This window comes from Monodon monoceros, unplaced genomic scaffold (assembly GCF_005190385.1).
Source record: "Monodon monoceros isolate NGI ecotype Baffin Bay Population unplaced genomic scaffold, NGI_Narwhal_1 Super_Scaffold_4, whole genome shotgun sequence".
Taxonomy (NCBI): domain Eukaryota; kingdom Metazoa; phylum Chordata; class Mammalia; order Artiodactyla; family Monodontidae; genus Monodon; species Monodon monoceros.
This window is the reverse complement of record NW_021703781.1, coordinates 44,817,935-44,835,430: the sequence shown is the minus strand read 5'-3', so window position 1 is coordinate 44,835,430 and position 17,496 is coordinate 44,817,935. Positions and strand designations below refer to the sequence as shown.

General features: G+C 42.6%; 1 pseudogene; it reads left to right on the top strand.

Annotated features, from left to right (window-relative positions):
• Nucleotides 1-13,241: 13,241 nt before the first annotated feature.
• Nucleotides 13,242-13,815, top strand: LOC114908546 (annotated as a pseudogene).
• Nucleotides 13,816-17,496: the final 3,681 nt, after the last annotated feature.

The window sequence follows — 17,496 nt, the reverse complement described above, 5'->3', positions numbered from 1 at the left end:
GCCCTTGGGTTTGAAGGCCGACTGACAACCCCTCACAAATCTACCACAAGCCTTTTACAAGAACCCTAGATTACTTACTCTGTGTATATGAGGGGTGAGTGGGAGTGTCTGTAATTAATTTTTAGAACATCTAGCAAATTTAGCATCAACCTTGGGTTTATTTATAACCCAAGCACTCTCTATAAATCTTGGATCTTTTTGTCATAAAATATTAAATTTGTAAGGGACCTTAAAAATCATCAGGTTAACACTTCCACACTCATCCATATACAGACACATAAATAATACAGATGAAGAGGGAAGAGGTCTGGAGAAGTTTCCTCCCTGGATTGTAAACTTCTTGTTCCTTAGAGCAAGAACTATTTTATGTACTTGCGTTCTCCATCAGAGTTCTATGACCACAGTAAAGACAGGAAGAAAGTGGTGAATGAACAAGTCCCCATCTGCAAAGTCAGGGGCAGCACACGGGACTTCTCAGCTCTGTGTGGTCCCCAGAGCCCTACCTCTTGTGTATCCACTAGATTGTAAGCTGCTTGAGGGCTGGGAAGGTAGCTTATTGTTCATTTGGACCATAATATCCTAGGCATTGAACTTTGCAAGCACTTGATAAAAATATTTTGAGTAATGAATTAGTGACTGAGTAGATGAACACAGTTACACGAATGAGATCACTAAGCATCTTTCTTGAGTGATTTCAGTATCCTTCCTGAAAGGGGACATTCTTTCCTCCTTTAGGATGCTGGATATAAGGAGAAGTAGATTTGTACATGTTCCATGCCTCCTTTAAACCCTTTCCTTTTGGTTTAGATAATTATAAAAGTGAGAGGCAGTTATGACTGGAGATCTCACCCCCCTACAGTATTGCCAGGTCTCTTCCCACAAACTAAAGCTAACCAAATCCATCATCTACTTAAACTTTTAACGAAAGGTTTGGCCCATGTCTCGGCCCATGACCCCCTTATCTCTGGCTCCCATCTGCCAATCTGTCTTATCTGCAGCCTTCCTACCAAGTGAACTTCTCCAGGTTTGGGGACTTAGTGAGATCTTTCATGACCTCATGCTGGCGGGCATGCTGAGGTCTCTGTCTAGAATATACTGCACTAACCATGACCACTACCATGACCATAGACACCTCACCACTACTACCAGCACCATTTTCACCACCACCACCATCACCCACCACCATTTCCATTCAAAACCAACCTCCCGGGCTTCCCTGGTGGCGCAGTGGTTGAGAGTCCGCCTGCCGATGCAGGGGACACGGGTTCGTGCCCCGGTCTGGGAAGATCCCACTTGCCGCGGAGCGGCTGGGCCCGTGAGCCATGGCTGTTGAGCCTGCGCGTCCGGAGCATGTGCCCCGCAACGGGAGAGGCCACAACAGTGAGAGGCCTGCGTACCGCAAAAAAAAACAAAAAACAAAAAAACAATCTCCCCACCATCACCATCACTGCCCCTCCCCTACCATTACCATCCAATGACCACTACCTACTCACTACCTTTTTAAGCTCGAAAAAAATGTCTTCTTCCTCTCTTAATAGCCAGCTCAAGTGGAACTTCCTAAATCCCTCCTGAATTTAGTGCCAAGCCCCTCTCTGATCTCCAACCGTCACTTGTTCTCAACTATGTAATTGCCATCAAGCACGTTGCCTTGTAGTTTATTCTTTTGCATGTCATTTCTAATAGTTCATATCCTCTGCTGGACCCTGAATCCCTGACTCAAAAGAAATATTTAGGGAGGGTCTGAGCACGGATCGCAGAGCAATGAGGGTTAAGAGGAAGGAAATGTATGAGGACTGGTGGCACAAACCGTGGGGTGGGGGCCATCTCCCCAAGCAAAAGCCAGAAGGTTTCAAGAGTGACTGACCTTGCTCCGCAGCAAAACTGTGGTCTGACTGCTCTTATAACCTGCCTCTTCCGTGTTTCTGGGCTTCTCGCTTCCATTCAGATAGTCATTAAACAAAATTACACAGCACCTGTTCCGTACCAAGATGGCAGCCCCATTGGGGAGATAAATAATCAGACCACTCTCACGCAGGATTAGGATAGGGTGAGGGTGGGATTGTATGGGAAGCGTGTTTGGAGGTCAGGGAAACCTCCAAGAAGAAGTAAGGTTTAGACTGAGGTCTGACATCTGGATAAGGACCAGCCAGGTAAGGGGAGATGAGAAGAGTCCATGATTAGGAAATAGATTTTTTTGGTTTTTGAACGTAAGAAGCTGATTACCACACAGCTCCTTGAACTTTCCATTCCCACAGCCTGGAATGCTCTGCTCCCAGATCTTTACATGGATGGCTTCTCTTCACCTAGGTCTCAGCTCAGATGTCACCTCCACAGAGAAGCCTTCCAAAACCACCCAACCTAAAGGATCCCCGTTTCCAAACACTCCCTAGCACAGTGCTTTTCAAACATTAACATGCATAGGAATCCTGGAAGGAGTGGGACGTGGGATCTTGTTAAAATACAGATTCGGATACGGTAGGTCTGGGGTGCCTTCTGAGATTCTGCATTTTAACAAGCTCAGAGATCATACTGGGTAGCTCTAGCTCCAGCATATCAATGTCTGATTTTTTTCATAGCTCTTATCACTATATGAATTTATCTTGTTAAGTGTTTCTATTTATTGTTCTCTCATACACACAAACCACCCCCACCGGAATATGAGTTTCATGAATTTAGGTATATTTTTTGTCTTTTGTACTACCATATCCTCAGGATTTGGCATATAGTAATTGCATATCAAATATGAATGAATGAATGACCAGGAATGTGGCCTTCTAGCTCAGGGCTACAGCTCTCCCACATACTAGGCTTCTATAGCAGGACATCAGTACTTCATGCCAAAGGCCACTGTAGGAAATCTCGAGAATCGACCAATGCCACAACTGTGGGTCAGCGTGTAGCCAGGGTTTCACGGTTCCCTCCTCTTTATTTCACCCCAGCTTCCACCATGAGCTCATTCCAGTTTTAAGAACATGCTGTCCTTTCCTGCTCAGCTTCTGATATAAGCCTTTGGGTTTCTAGTCAAAGCTACCCTCCCCATCTGAACCCTGCTTCAGTGGAATTCTTGGATTCTGCACAGTCTTTGCTTTAATCGGTCTGGCTTTTCCAAGGTGTTTCCTTGACCGACAACCAACCTGTGCTCTGAAATTACTCTTAAAAAGGCTTCCTTCTGGTCAGATAATGAATCTCATTCTGCTGCTCAATGAGCCTTTCTACGTGGGATAGAGCAAAGTTTCCAATTTTTCATTTTTTCAAACTAGATTCCTTTTTCTAAACACCCTCTTTTTTCTCCCTGACCCCAGTGGGCACAGATCAACACTGCCAAGCGTTTTGGAGCATCCCCTCAAAGTCAAGTGCCAGGCCTGGTTTGGGGAATTCCGGAGGCAGACATGACTCCAGTCCTTGGAGGATAGATCTCATGACAGAGGGAAAGCAGCCTACACACAGAAAGAGAAACAACATCCCAATGCAAGATATATAAAGTGCCAAATGGGTGATACAGGACACCACTGTGCCGTGCAGAAGAGAGATGGGCCCAGGAAGCCCACTTTGTTGACAATGCTTTGCCCTCCTTGTTCTTCCCACTGGCTATTCCTTCTCAGTCTTTTTTACAGCAAGTGTTCCCTTCCTTGCCTCTAAATGTTGACATGCTCTGGGTTTAGCAATGGGTCTTTTTCCCTTCCATCTTTATACTTTCCTGCTCTGGGAAATCTCAGCCATTTACATGACTTTAAATATTACCTCTATGCTGACAACTGCCAGATTTCTATCTCTATCCCCAGACCCTTCTCTGAACAACAGGTTTGTATAATCAACTATTTGGTTCACAGCACCACGTCGACGTTTTACAGACATCTCAAGCTTTACATATCCAAACTGAAGTCTTGGATTCCATCTGCCTGTCACTCTCTCTCTCTCTCTCTCACACACACACACACACACACTCACACACACACTCACACACACACACACACACACACACACATACTGATAAACACCACCTCCATTTAAATTCTGTTCTTCACCCAGTTTTCCATTTAAATAGCTGTTCAGGGAAACAAAAAAACAGATTAAAATCATCTTTGATTCTCCTCTCTTGCTTCCCCTACATCCAAACTGAATCAGTTAGAAATTTAGGAATTTATAAAAATTTAGTAATGTATAAATAATATTTAACTTGCAATGATTTAACCAAATAGGAATTTGATTATATTTTTCAGAAAAAAGTCCAAAAATTGGCAGTCCAGGGTGTGATGGCAGCTCTGAACGTCATCAGAAATCGGGCTCCTCTCTTCCTGTTTCTTTCGTGGGTAACTTCATCCTCATCTTGTTGCCTGGCCCCCACCCCGCCTCCCCCCCCCACACACATCCCACCCCCACACACACCCCCCTCCCTGTCCTCCAAGATTACGGCTCCACCTCAGAATCTGCCATCCGTGCAGCAGGAAGAGGGAGGGCAAAGGGAAAATGTCATTCGGCGATTGAATTCATTTCCTTTTAAAGAGCTTTCCCAGACTCCCTGCCCAGAAATTTCTTCTTGCATCTTTTTGACTAGAACTATATCACATGGCCGCCCTCAGCTGCAAGAGAAGCTGGCAAATATAGATTTATTTTTTATGTTAGGCCCATTGTCACGCCAAACAACATTTACATTATAAATGTTATATAGTTTATATTATATAGCATTATATTAGTAAGGAAGAAGGGGAGAATGGATTGGGAAATCAATCTGAAGCGTCCGCCACAAAATCCATCAGCAAGCTATTATTCCTACCTCTAAAATATATCATAAATTCACCCTTTTCTATCTACACTGTGCCAGCATCATGATCCCTCCTACCAAGTTACTGCAATAGCTCTTTAAGTTAATTTGATTCTCCATCTGCTGACCTCCACTTCTTTTTCCACTCAAGTCAGAGTAAGCCTTTAAAAGCATATATTGGATCATATAATTCTTGTGTTAAAGTAGCTGTTACTTGCTACTTCAAGTAGAATAAAATCCAAGTACCTATCTTATCCCACTGGCCCTATATTATTTCATCCTTGCCTACCTCTCTAGTTTCCTTTTGTTGTCCTCTATTCATCCACTCAAACATATTTTTTGAGTGCCAACTACATATAAGCACTGTTTTAAGCACTAGGGATAAAGAAGTGAACAAATCAGACAAAAACACCTTCCTTCATGAAGTTTACACTCTAGGGGAGGAAGACATAATAAACAAAATATGAAAGTAAGATCGTATGTTGGGTGGTCCTGGGTCATTCACTCTGCTCCAGCCTCACTAGGCTTCCTTAAGTTATTCCAACTCTTTTAACTGAGGGTCTCCTCTGCCTAAGATGCTCTTCCTTTACCATTCCCAAACATTCTACATTATCCTTTGGGTATCAGCTTAAAGGTAGCTTCTCCAAAGAGGCTTTCTGACCACTCATTCTAAAATAGGACCGTCTTGGTATTCTCTTTCAAAGCGCCTATCACCTTTTGAAATCAGATGGTTGGATGGATGGATGGATGGATGGGTAGATAGATAGGTGTGTGAGTTCATATGTTTAATTGTTCAATATCTGTCTGTCACTGACGATTAATTTTTGTAATTGCAGAGATCATGTCTACTTTGTTCGCCATCCTAGCCCCAGGGCCTAGAAGAGTCAGTTCCTAGTATATGGAGGCACTTAATAAATATTTGTTGTTGGATGAATAAATCAGTGAATGAGTGAAGTGGATGTGATATTTTTAAGCCTTTGAAAGGCAATAGCAGTACCTTGATAAGCAGAGACAGAGGAAAAAGGTTTTTGTAGACAGAGGGAGTTATGTGCACAAAAACAAAGAGGCAGGAATGGCTTGGTCTGTTTTGCTGGGCAATTAGCCATTTGGGGCTAGAATTAAGGGGCATGATGTTAGAGGGATGGATTGGAGACAGATGAAGGAAGGTCTCTAATGCTTGGCCTTATTTGGGGCAGCATTAAAAATAAACAAATAGAAAGCAAGCTCACCTTCACAGAATAGCGCCATATCTCTTTGGGACAACCACCCCCGACCCCGACCCAATCCAAAGTCATTGCAGTAAGTCACTCAGAGAAAACAAAAGACAAGAGAAGTCCATAAACTTGGGATTACTCGCTGGTTGGCATACAAATCACCTCTTTCCTGTTAACCAACTTTACATTTTAGAATTTTTTCTTTTTGATTATAAAAGTAATACATATTTATTATAGAAGATTTGGAAAGCACAGAAAAATATAAAACAGAAATGAAGTATCACTACTCTGAACATTAACATAGGCTTTCACTGACAAAGAAGTTGCTGGGAAACTTCGTCATGGCCCTGCAGAGTATACTGGGGGGCGGGGGGGCCAGTGGTTGTGGAGAACATGGGGGCAACACCAGTGACTAAGCAGCTGGGACAACCACAGGAGGAATTACTAACTTTGGATTCAGTGAGTCTTTGGTGTCTGGCATTGAAAAATCGTGTTACTCCTTTACCCTCGGTTTCCTCATCAGTCAAAGAAGGAGTTTTCTGATCAGTGGTTTTCAAAGTGTGTCCCTTGGAGCTTTGTGGAGCCCTTTAGAAAAGGTGAGGGCAAAGGCTTGACCTCTTCACCTCTCCTCCCGGCAGCAGAGATCCACAAGTACCTGTTTTTCATATTGGCTTTTGGCCTAAGTTTTATATATTGGATTTTTGTTGTTCTTGTTTATTTTGTTTTACTTTTAACAACAGATAGGGGGACTAACACAGGATTGCAATTCACCTTTCCAGATACTCAATAAAGTTACTTTGAGCTCTAACTTTTTGTTTTGTTTTGTTTTTTGTTTTTTGTTTTTTTTTTCGAGCTCTAACTTTTCATGATGATTCTAATTCCCTTCTGGTAGAAATCAATATAGACATGAACTGGGTGCAACTGAAAACTCCTTTTGCTATGGGCCTAAAGGAACTTCCTAAAGATTCTAAAAGTATCAAGGTGTTCTAATAGAATAGCATATATCAGCTCAGCTACAGCAGTATATGAATTTGGACAAGGTATTTAACCTCCCCATGTGTCAATTTTCTTATCTGTAAGGTGGGGATCATGTCACCTACCTATTGAACTGGATACAGGGAAAATGATATTACAGCACATACACAGAAATGCCTAGCACACACCAAGAAATACAGCAGTAGCTTACATTTCCTGACTTCTTTCTATATGCCAGGACCCATGCTACATATCAAATATACAGTCTATCATTCAATCTGCACACAAGCCTATGAGATAGGCACTTTTTGTATTACCATCTATTATTGTTCCCATAATAGAAATTGAGACTTAATGAGGTTAAGTAATGTTTTAATCAATTTTGCACAGAGCTTGGATTTGAACCTAGGTAGTGAGATTCAGGAGGCTGTGCTATAAAATGAATCATGGTCACAACAACAATATTAACCACAGCTCACATGTTTTGAGTGCTTGCTTGATGGTAGACACTGTTATGAAAGCTTTGGCTCATTTAATCCTTATGTCAATCCAATGAAGCAAGCCCTGCTTTTACAGATTGGGAAACTGAGATGCAGAGACGCTAAGTGCTATCATCTCTCTGCTGACTTTTTAAAGTTGATTGCTTAGAACTGGCTTCAATTCCTCAGGTAGTTTCTCTACTGGACATTAGAAGCATATACGATTGTCTAATTGATCCTTCTGAAAGCATGGGAAAAGAATTACCCTCTAGAATGAAAACTCCCAGCGGAGGGAGTGCATTCACTCAGGATTTACCACAGTGAAGGGTAATCGTCCAAGACTCCTTTCCCTCCCACTCTCCATTTCCATTCAATTACGGGTCCTGCAATCTCACCTTCTGAATATGTCTTTAATTCCTCCCTTCCTTTCCATCCTACCTTGACCACTTTAGTCTGGGCCATTTTGTCTCTTCCTCCCACCTAATTTCCCTGCTCCAGTCCTGACCTCTGCCCTACTCCTCTTAAACCCACCCTCCACCCTGCAATTTCCCCATTAAATGACCTACAGAATAGAGTCCATGCCTTCACATTGGTCTCCAGCCTCATTTCCTAGCTTAAAATATATATTCTAACATCAAAAAATCACTCATGGCGGGGAGGGACTGGGTGTTTGGGATTAGCAGATGCAAACTAGTATACATAGGATGGATAAGCAACAAGTTCCTATCGTATAGCACAGGGAGCTATATTCAATATCTTGTCATAAACCATAATGGAAAAGAATATGAAAAAGAATGTATATATATGTATAACTGAATTACTTTGCTATACAATAGAAATTAACACAACTTTGTAAATCAAATATACTCAATAAAATAATTTTTAAAGAAAACACTCATATTGTCATTTCCCACCTCCATGTCCTTTTACTTCTCTGTGTGGAACTTCTTTCCCATTTTTCTGCGTGTAACTAACTCTTGCTCTTCCTTTTTTTTTTTTTTTTGCGGTACGCGGATTTTTCACTGTTGTGGCCTCTCCCGTTGCGGAGCACAGGCTCCGGACGCACAGGCTCAGCGGCCATGGCTCACGGGCCAAGCCGCTCCGCGGCATATGGGATCTTCCCGGACCAGGGCACGAACCCGTGTTCCCTGCATCAGGAGGCGGACTCTCAACCCCTGCGCCACCAGGAAGCCCTGCTTTTCGTTTCTTGTACAGCCAGGTTAACCATGCTCCTCTCTGCCAGGCTCCTCATGAACCCTGCATTCTCAGCACGTGACGCTGCAGGTATGTTTATAGTCTGTCTACCCCACCACACCATCCATTTCCTGAGGGCAGCCACAGCGGTGTTTTATTCTTCTCTGTGTCCATGACCCTCAGTACAGTGTGTGCATATGGTAAACACTCGATAAATATTTGTCTAAAAATCAAACCAAGGCAGGGAATGAGAGATTGTAATGTGCAGTGTGTAAACTTGTTAGTTATAAGTAATATCCAGGGAATGCTCCCAAGTTTGAATAATTCTATTAAGCACCTAACATGAGCCATTTGCTCTTTCTTTGTTTTGTTTTGTTTTTTATTTGACAGAGGTTTTTTAAATTTTATTTTATTGAAGTATGTTTGATTTACAATGTTGTGTTAATTTCTGCTGTACAGCAAAGTGATTCAGTTATACACACACACACACACACACACACACACACATATTTTTTAAAATTCTTTTCCATTATGGTTTATCACGGGATATTGAATATAGTTCCCTGTGCTATACAGTAGGACCTTGTTGTTTATCCATCCTACATATAATAGTTTGCATCTGCTCATCCCAAGCTCCCAATCCACCCCCCCCACCTCCCTCCCTCTTGGCAACCACAAGTCTATGAAGCATTTGCTCTCCAAAGCACTCTACCTTATTTCCTTTTCGAGATAGTCCTATGAGTTAGGTGCTGTTACTGCCCCCACTTTATAGACGCAAGAGCTGAGAGAAATTAAGCCGCTTCCTAGGGTCACAGACCTAGTAAGTAGTAAGAATGTGGTTTGAATCTGATTCCGGGGTCAATTCTCAACCGATAATGACAAGTTTTTAATGCCAACTGAAAAGCATCTATCATAAACCCAAGGCAAGAGCTGACACTGCTGCAGACGGGAGACCGAAATAAGGGTGTAATATCGGTCTTAGAAAGAGAACCAAGAGAGATTTATGATCAGCATAAACTGTCAGGGCACAGCTGGTGTCACCCAGCTCACACATCTACATGTTGCTCTGATCATTGAAAATGAGTTGATGCTATGGCCATATCCATTTAAGCCACTGTTTAGCAGTCAAAAGGAAAGGGCTTGGAGTCAAACGGCCCAAGGTTTCAACCTCAATTCCATTGATTTTTAGCAGGAAAAGAATGATCCTCTCCAAGCCGCTATCCTCATCTGTGAACTAGGGATATTGATACTTAACTGGTTTTGAGGTTTAAAGGAAATAATGTTAAGTATCTAGTGATGTGCCTGACACAGAGAAGGCACTCAAAATAGCTACTATTATTACTGTGAACTTTACTATTATCATGCAAGCACCAAATCAGAAATCACTCCAGGAAGGGGGAGGTCATACAATATACATGGGTGCTGGGAATCCATCCCTCCCTCTGGGGGTGGCAGTCCATCAGGATCTGGGAAGACATCCTAAGAGCTGTCTATAGCCAGAGACTACTGATTGCACGTTCTTCGAGTGGTGGGAACAGCTCAGCAGTGTTCATGATGTAGTCTGAGAAAAAGGCCCTGGAAGCTTCTAGTGTCACATTTCTTTTGATTTCATTTTAAAAGCTAATGGATCAGAAATGTAAGGATGGGTCAGAAAATGAGGTCTTTTGGGATTCTCCATCTCTTCCAGAATCTGGTCAGAACATCGCTGAAGAATAATGTTCCATCTAGCCCTTGAGAAAGGTGATGTTTGCATTCCCTGAGGTCTCATCACTGGTATTGATTTGATCAACTGCTGATAAACTGGGTCTTTTCAAAGACATTTTTTGCTAACAAGGCATTGCAGGTGGTGAATTGGGGTGCTGTTTAAAAGCCTTATTCATGAACGACCACTCAAGAGTCTCTTTTAACGATCTTGACTAGACCAGGATTGGAATAATTTAAAGAACTGATAAGAAAAGGCTGAAGGAGATTGCCCAGCCATCAACCTCTGGGGGTGCTGAGAAGGCATCCCACCACCTACAGCTCCCTCATCCACATCCTACTCAGAGGGTCCTTCTACTCCTCCCTACTTCTCATTCACCCCACTCCGCCTCTCCTGCTGCCCACGTCCAGAACACCATGCTGTGTGAATGAATATAGGCCAGGACAGTAGAAAACTATGTCCCAAAGGGTGACTAAACTCATCTCACTCCCCGCTTTACCGTATTTTTTATGAGAAAATTCCTTTTGATCCATTCAGGAATGCAACATTTGTGTATGTCAAGGAGGATTTGTACACTTCCTTGACTCAACTGTAATAATTTTAAAAAGCTAATATTTCTGGAGGGTTTACTGTGTTCCAGGATCTGTCTTGAGAGCTCTTAACGTATTTTATATAATCCTCAGAATAACCTCATGAGGTAGGTACAATTATTATCCCCATTTTATAACCAAGGAAACAGAACCTGAGAGATAATAAGTAACTCATTCAGTCACACAGCTAGTAAAAGAAGAAGGTGTTTTTTAAACTTAGATATGCTAAAGTCTACACTAATACTCTTAACCTAGAACCTTCTACTATACTCCAGTGCAAACTGTTTACTGACTGCCCCATAACAAACTACTCAGGGGGCTCTGACATCAGATTCTGTGACCATATCTGAGAGTCCTATATCTTTTTAAGATAAATTCAGAAAGACAAACTCTTCCCAGGTGGCCCTTTCTCTTATAAAACCTGTACCAACAGCCTAAAATATGCAAGAAGAGCATGGGCAGAAGACCCCAGTGGTCTGCCCTGGGCGCCGGGGCATGCGTTGCTCTCTAATTGGCCTCAAGGCTGCCCAGACTTTGATCTCTTCAGCCCGTCCCCTGCTGGTGCCTTCATAACAATGCTTAAGTCCGATACTGCCCCTGGAAGTCCTATAATGGGTCAAGATGAAGAGTTAGCAGACGTAAGATCCTTTCCCAGCACCATTTTTTGGACTTGGTTTGAGGGCTTCAGCCTGAGCATAGCAACGACACTGGAGAAATGTACAGAGCCGAGACAGACCGCAGGGCTCTGAACCATAACCAGCCCTGCCTGTCTCCTCGCCGCGGGCACCTAGACCTCTGGATGATGAATGGAAGTGCTGGCAAGATGTGTTCTCAGTAACCGCATGTGCTCTTTCCCGGAAAAAACAAAACAAAACACAACAGCAGGGTCCTCTGAGTTCATAGTTAGCATGTGCCAGGGCATTGTCTCATTTCATCTTGACACCCCCTGTAACGTTTATCTCATTAAATCCTTATATACCCAAAGATCTGTGAGGTTGATACAGACAAGAAAACTGAGGTCTAGAGAAGTTAAGCAAACTGCTCAGCGTCCCACAACTAGTTGGGGCCAGGATTTCATCTCAGGTGGTCTGACACTCTTACTCTTCACCATATTTTTATTCTATACTCCATGAAAAATGAGCTAACCAACATCAAGGTTTTCAACATAGCTTGAATGTAGCCATTTTCATCAAAGACCCACAGGGCTTCCAGATGGATGCTATACACTAACCCATTCCAGTTATGAAGTTCCCCTGCCTGTTGTGGTTCAGCTTTTATATTTTGACTGGAGGAAGACCCCACAAACACAATTGAGTAATGGCAAGCGTGAATATCCAAGATCGGCTACTGGAGATTTTTGAGTTGACAGTTCCCACTTTGCAGTCCCCATTTTGAAGAGTGGTGGTGTCCTGGATTGCTCCCAGAAAGAATGATCCCTTCCAAGACTGGACATATAATAAAGAAGTGGACAGAATAGAGAAACTAACATTGGAAAACTTCAGTGTTTCCATGAGGGAATTTCTTCCCAGCATATCTCTAGAAATCACTATGTTTTTTCTGAATCCCAAACCCCAACAAAAGTTGGTCAAGAAATTGAGAAAATGGGGAAAATATTACAATTACATTGAGAAAACTAAAGCCTAATAATCAACTAAGAGACGTTTGAAGGAATCCACTGACATCAAGTAGAAAGCAAGAGCAAACAGCTGACACAAGCAGCCAAGGGTTGAGGCCAACATTTCAGGAAAGTGGACCAGCTTCATGTTGGAGGGAAACTGTCCCCATCCAGTCAGCTGATCTTTCTTTGTAGCTGTTGCCATGTTATAAGTGTGTGTTCATTGTCCTGTTAGCTGTCAATGGTGAGTTGTTTTGGGGAAAAAAGTAACAGTAATAAATTTATATGCATATATACTTTATTAAAAATTCTATGAGTATACTAAAAAATAAAAAGTTTTGGAAGTAAAGTAGTTCTTAAATTGGCAGTTTCAACATGAGATTCTATTGTGCTATTAAACTTGCTGGGACATCCAATGTTACATTATTTAAATACTACCTAATAATATTTACTGGCATTTTCAAGCATTTGAATGTTTACTATAGGCTATAGTTCCTTGCAAATACTACTAAACCTAATGTTTCTTATTTATTAAATACATTTTCTTAGATATTCATGATCATAAGTAAAGAATGTGAAGAACGTTGAAGTACTTTAAGAATCACTTAGGATTTGGGGAATTCCTAAGAATTCCTGGGAATTCTGGTTTCTCATCTCTGAATCCTGAAGATTAATATCTGTTGGAAATTTGGAAACACCAGAATTCTTAAATGAGACGACTGACGTGGGAAAGATGGAACATCCTTTTGCATGCCCAAGAGCCTATTCTTTTCAGCTCCTGGAAGCAGCAGGGGCAGCCCCCTACCCACATCATCCCACTAGCTGATTGCTAACAAGTTACAGCTGGCATGAGCTCGCAGGCAAGAGACTTGGGATCAGCTGTGAACTCCAATATGCTCACTGCAGTGGGCAGAATTCAGTCTGCTTTTGATGGAGCCATGTCATACTGTCAGTATCATCCATCTGTAAGTTATTGATGGCACTTCAAGGACTGCTTAAAAAAAAAAGATAAAGCCAAACCTAAATCCAAAGAAAAGAAGAACAAGCTCTATTTTCCAGAGACAACATGTGGAACTTAGACAAAATTTTCCACCCAAATTTGTGCAGCCAAGATCTAGAGAAAAACCTATCCCAGTAGTCGGGACAAAGAAGGAGTCAGAACCTACCATCAAAGGTGTAAAATCGAAGGTGGATACCCCAAAGAACATCCCACAGACAGTGAGCACAAAAGGCTCCCTGAGAACAAGCAAGATGCCCGTGAGTGCAGGACAAAAGAGAAGCTGATGTGCCTTCTCTTCTCCCTTTTTTTTTTTTTAATACTTATTTATTTATTTATTTATTTGCACCATGTCTTAGTTGTGGCAGGCAGGCTCCTTAGTTGCAGCTCCAGGGCTTCTTAGTTGCGGATCGCTGACTCCCTAGTTGTGGCACGTGGGCCCTTAGTGGCGGCATGCAAATTCTTAGTTGCGGCATGCATGTGGGATCTAGTTCCCTGACCAGGCATGGAACCCAGACCTCCTGCATTGGGAGCATGAAGTCCTATCCACTGTGCCACCAAGGAAGTCCCATCTTCTTCCCTGTTTTTGTACCTCCCTCCTATTCATGGCAGATGTGTTCAACACGAGAACACCTTGTCGTAGTCCTCTTCTCTGAATGGAAAGTGCCTGTTATTTAAGAAAGATGGTTACTCCCTTCGTGCTTTCTAACTGAACTTTCCTTATGCACCTTTTGTACCTTTTTCCCCAGTGGGCTTGGGCAGCCCACCCACTCACTTGTGTATTTGTATATAGAGGGAAAAAAGTATATACATATATACATATATGAAGATATGTACATATTGCAAAAAAAAATTTAAGCAGTTTGAGGACAACAATTTATCAAGAAAAGTTCATTATTGCAGAAGGCTAACTGTCTGTGCATGGACATTGTATCAAGTTTCTTCCTCTACACATGCACCTCACTCACAGAGCTAACTGTTTTGAAGTACTTCACGCAGATGCTACTCCAAAAATGAACATATAAAACCCGTCAGGTTATCTTTGTGCCAGGACCCATGCCAATCTTTTCTCCAACCATTCAGTCTGAGTGTATGTGCTGTCAAAATGTGGTCTCCTGCAGTTTTGTTTTCATTTCATTTTATTTTATTAATGAATCCAAGCATTTCTTTAGAAAAGATGTAGTGGTGGCACGTCTTTAGAGAAGCAAACAACATACTTCACAGACAATCCCCAACTGCAGTAGCAAGCAAGTACTCAAACCCTTCCCACGAAGAGTGATATGCAGAGTGGACTGGTATGTACTGCCCAGGCAGAAACATTTGGTATTTATTCTGTGGAAAATGGAAGTCCTTGGAAGATTGGTATAAGATGCCCAAGGCAATATTTTTGAGAAGATAAATTTGTCTTTTGACTGGGATGATACAGTCATCTGTCAGCTAGCTGTTGGCCCATTCACCAAAAGTAGCTCTCTAGGGCTTCCCTGGTGGCGCAGTGGTTGAGAGTCCGCCTGCCGATGCAGGGGACATGGGTTTGTGCCCCGGTCCGGGAGGATCCCGCATGCTGCAGAGCGGCTGGGCCCATGAGCCATGGCCGCTGGGCCTGTGTGTCCGGAGCCTGTGCTCTGCAACGGGAGAGGCCACAGTAGTGAGAGGCCCGCGTACCGCAAAAAAAAAAAAAAAAAAAAAAGTAGCTCTCTACAAACCACTTCTATGTTTTTAGTCAATTTTTGCCTATGGGGAAAGAGGCTGAAATACACGATTGTACAAATTGCTAGGAGGTGGGGATCTTGATGGAAACCAAAGACCTAGAGGATGGATGGATGGATGGATGGATGGATGAATGGGCAAGTTACTGAAGCCTCTGAGCCTCAGTTTCTTCATCTGTAAAATGGGAGTGAAATACCTACCACCTGAGAATGGGTGTAAAATGCTCAGCAGGGTGCCTATCATATAACCGTTACTTTTCAAATGTTAGCTAATGTCATCACCACCACAACTACCACCAGGACCACCAGCGCCATCATCACCAGCAGCTACAGCAGCAACATGGCATGCTGTCCATATAGGGCCTCCAGAGCAGGCCTTCCCAGAATCTCTGGAAATCTGATCCACAGGCAGCTCATTACTGCTTGTCCTAGGACTCCTCAGCATGCTCTTCCCCAGTGTGGAGAAGATCCAGTCAGGGACAGAGTCAGAGGAAATAATTAAGAAGGCTGAAAGTGTCCACCAGGGAAACAAATTAAGTGTTAATTGAAGCACATTGACAATCCCCAGAAATTTTAAATTGGTTGGACTCCCATTGTGTTATTCAAGTGTTCCTTAGAGATGCTAATCCACCCCATGGAGACTCCTTCACAAATGGCAGGTGCCAACAAAGAGCCTTGGTTAAATCCACCTTAAGAGAAGTATTCAGGAATGGACAACCCCTGGGCTCCTCCAAAAACCAAGTTAAGATTATTTGTCCCCTACTCAATTCATCTTTCACCCCCAAACACATTCTCTAGGAGCAACCTTCCTCTTTAGAAGTTCCTCTCTTGGGTTTTAGAGAACTTTTTGGCTTGAACTCTTTCTAAAATTAAAGCCAACTGCTCTTGCTGTCAGATGCAGTGATATTTCACTCTGGCTAGAGCTGACTATCAGGGACGCATCCCAAACCACATAAGTTCTTATTGTTTAAACTGCCTTAAGCAGCTGTTAAAACAACACCCTAAGATATCAAAGCCGCCCTCATTGACCTCCTGCTTCTCTGGGACTTCAAAGTCTCTCCAAAAGTTTAAAATAGGGTTTTTATAGAGACTTTGACCTAATATTTAAAGAAAAATTTGCAAGCTTGCCCAAGAGACTCCACTTCTCCTTCCCTTTTCCACCCCCCTTCCCTCCCTGCCCCACAGAATCTTAGAATTCTGCTACTAGCAGTGAGAATGGAGGAGAAATTTTAAAATCTGCCATAACCAAAAAGGTGAATCTCTTGACGCGCATCCGCGCTATTTCTCAGGTGGGTAGTTGACATCCTGCCTGAATGGCTTTCCCTGCTTCTCAACCCGGCAACACTGTCCCATCTTTCAAGACACAGCTCAAATGTACCTTCTCTGGGAAGTGCCCTTGACTCCCCAGGGTGAGGGTCCCACTCCCTTCTCTGGCGCCCACACAATCGCCAGGTCCCTATTTGGCCCTAATTTCAATGGATTGGAATGCATCCATTTATGCGTCTGTCACCCTGTCTAGACCATGAGGTTCACAGGGCAGGAACTGTTTTGTGTGAAGCTTTGTGTTCCCACAGCTTCACCCGGGGTTCTGTGTATCCATGGTCAGGGCTCCATATATGTCTGATAAATGACTGAATTCCAGCTCATTCTGGGGAAGGTGGGGTTGCATTCAATTGATCCATCCCTTACTCATTTTGCTCTCTCTCCCTAGGTTTTCTATAAACATCTTAACAAAGGTATTTTACCTAGTGATTGCTGCTCTAAGAAATAGTCATAAAAATACCCCAAACTTAGAAATAAGGCCCAAAAAAAGAGGGGGTGGCACATCTTTCCAAAGCCACCAAGGCCCCTTTTCTAGGAGAATGCACTCAGTTCATCTTACGATTTACTATTGACTTAAAGGTCCCTGCCTTCATGAAGAAAATCTTATAGATTTTTGTCTGGTGGAGATGCAAATAATCTCTGTCCAGTGGAACAGATAACCCTTAAGATTTATGGGCTGTGGAGCACTAACCAGTTTATATTTAACTCAGTAATCTTCTTCTAACATTTCTTTATTAACTTGCCTGTAAATATCCCCACTTCTTAGACAGTTTTTGAGCAGCCCATAACACCTTATTGGTTCCCTCATTAATTAACGAGTTAAATAAAATCTTTGATTTGTGTTCCTTTTATGTTTCCTAAGAGTCAAAATTTTACGTTTTTGAAAATCATTTTTTTTAACATAGGGTGTAAGCCAGACTGACAGTGTAAAACCAAAGG